Source organism: Chiloscyllium punctatum, unplaced genomic scaffold, assembly GCF_047496795.1.
Source record: "Chiloscyllium punctatum isolate Juve2018m unplaced genomic scaffold, sChiPun1.3 scaffold_205, whole genome shotgun sequence".
Taxonomy (NCBI): Eukaryota; Metazoa; Chordata; class Chondrichthyes; order Orectolobiformes; family Hemiscylliidae; genus Chiloscyllium; species Chiloscyllium punctatum.
In genome coordinates, this window is record NW_027309939.1 from 435,001 (window position 1) to 437,500 (window position 2,500).

General features: G+C 49.5%; 1 protein-coding gene across 1 annotated transcript in view; it reads left to right on the forward strand.

The window, feature by feature from the left end:
- The window catches only part of LOC140471953 (receptor-type tyrosine-protein phosphatase U-like), a gene marked incomplete at its 3' end in the record, with an annotated part of 68,631 nt that overhangs the window by 65,004 nt on the left and 1,127 nt on the right, over nt 1-2,500 (forward strand). The window lies entirely within an intron of this gene.

Consider the following 2,500-nt stretch of genomic DNA (forward strand, 5'->3'; position numbering starts at 1 on the left):
TTTTTTCACTGTCCTTGTGTCTCTATCTACAGACTCAGTCACTCCCTATCTCTCTCTTACTGCCAAATACACATTCTCACTTTCTCGGCTTCTCACTCATTCTTTGGTGCTCTGAATTTCTGTCGCTATGCTTTCCTTCTTTCTTCATGGAGCCTCAGACTTCTAAAGGTGCAGATGGAGGTCATTCAGCCCATCATGTCTGTACCAGCTCTTCAAACAAGCATCATTTGTCTGTGCCAATCTCCTGTGTTTACCCTCCCACCCTACACACCGTTTCTATCTGAATAACCAGCCCGTTCCCTCCTGAATGCCTCAGTTGAAGCTACTTCCCCGTCATTTCTAGGATGTGATTCCAGACCCTAACCACTCGCTGAGTGAATAAGCCTTTTTGTTACATCACCCTTCTTCATTTGCTGATCACTTTGAATCCTTTTCTGAGTCAGATCATCTTCTCCCAATCTGCTCTGTCCAGCCCCGTCATGGTGTTGAAAACCTCCATCAAATCTCCCTCTCAGCCTCCTCTCTCCAAGGGGAACAGTCCCAACTCCTTCAATCGATCCTCATCACTGAAGTTTCTCATTCCTGGAACCATTCCTGTAAACCACCCCCACACTCTCTCCGATACACTCACATCTTCCCTATAACATGGCCCCCACAACTGTCCCCAATCCTCCAGCTGGGGTCAAACAGGGTCTTGTACAAGTTCCCCATCACCTCCTCGCTCTCGTACTCTCTGCCCCTATTAATAAAGCTGAGGACACTGTGTGCTTTATTCCCTGTGATCTCCATCTGTCCTGCCCCCTTCAATGATCTGTGCACAAACACACCCAGCTCCCCCTGCTCCTGCCCCCCCCTTTAGAATTGTACCCCCTTTTTTATATTGTCTCTCAGTGTTCTTCCAACCAAAGAGCATCACCTCACACTTCTCTGCATTGACCCTCATCTGCCACCTATCCACCCCCTCCACCGACTTGTCAGTGTCCTTTGGGAGTTCCACACTGCCCCCCCCCCCCCCCTCACAGTTTACAATCCTTCCAGGTTCAGTGTCAGCTACAAACATGGAGATTTTCCCCTGCACAGCAAGATCCCGATCATTAATACTGATCAGGAAAAGCCAGGGTCCCAATACCACCCCCTGGGGATCTCCAGGACAAACCCTCCTCCAGCCTGAACAATATCCATTGACCATTCCTCTCTGTTCCCTTTCACTCGGCCAGTTTTGTATCCACGTTGCTGCTGTCTCTTTTATTCCATGATCTAGAACTTTCCTCACAAGCCTTTTGGGTGGCACTGTACCAAACACCTTCGGGAAATCCATGTGAACCACATCAACAGCATTACCCCCCATCGAGTCTCTCTGTCATCTCTTCAAAAACCTCCAGCAGCTTCATTAAAAACCATTTCCCCTCTGGAAATCCAGACGGACTCTTCGCAATCATCCCCACCTTTTCCATGTGACGACTGATTCTCTCCCGAGTAATTTCCTCACCGTTGAAGTTAAACTCACTGGTTTGTAATTGCTGGGATTATCTTTCCAACCTTCCCTGAACCAGGAGGTAATGTTTGCAGGAAAACAAATAAAGAACAGTGGATACTGGAAATCTAAAACCCAAGAGAATTGCTGGAGAAGCTCATTTTGAAGAAGGGTCACAGGAACTGAAATGTTAACCATGTTTCCCTCTCCAGATTCTGACAGAGCCACTGAGCATCTCTGGTAATGTTTGTAATACGTGCAATGTTCCATCTCCTGGCACCTCTGTCGAGTCTGGTGAAGACTGACTGAGAGAATGTGCACAATTCCCTCAAATTTCAGCCTTCAGTTTGTTCAAAATCCTTGTATGAATTTTATCCAATGCCTTGTCAGCTTTAGGTCCCAATAATCCATCCAGATGCCTTCCTTCCTAAACCCTCCCTGTGATAAACATTCGTCCTCTGTCACCAGCTCCCTCTCATTTTCTCCATCTCTCACTGAAACCAGCCGTGCCAAACCGGCCGTGCCAAACCAGCCGCGCCAAACCGGCCGCGCCAAACCGGCCGCGCCAAACCGGCCGTGCCAAACCGGCCGCGCCAAACCGGCCGTGCCAAACCGGCCGTGCCAAACCAGCCGTGCCAAACCGGCCGTGCCAAACCAGCCATGCCAAACCAGCCGTGCCAAACCGGCCACGCCAAACCGGCCGCGCCAAACCAGCCGTGCCAAACCAGCCAAGCCAAACCGCCCCGCGCCAAATGGTCCTACACCTGTTTATTCTCTCTCTGGTTTTGTCTCTCCAACTCTCTATCTCTTATTCTGTCCTTCTTTCTTTTCCACTCTTACTCACTCTCTCTCTCTTTCTCTCTCTCTGTCTCTCTCTCTCTGTCTTTCAACTTTCTGTGTTCCTCTCACTCTCTCTCTTTCTCTCTCTCCCTTTGTCCCCTTAATCTTTCTCTGTCCCTCTCTCTCTCTCTCTCTCTCTCTCTCTCTCTCCTGCCTCTGTCCCCCTGTATAGTGAGCCACGATGGT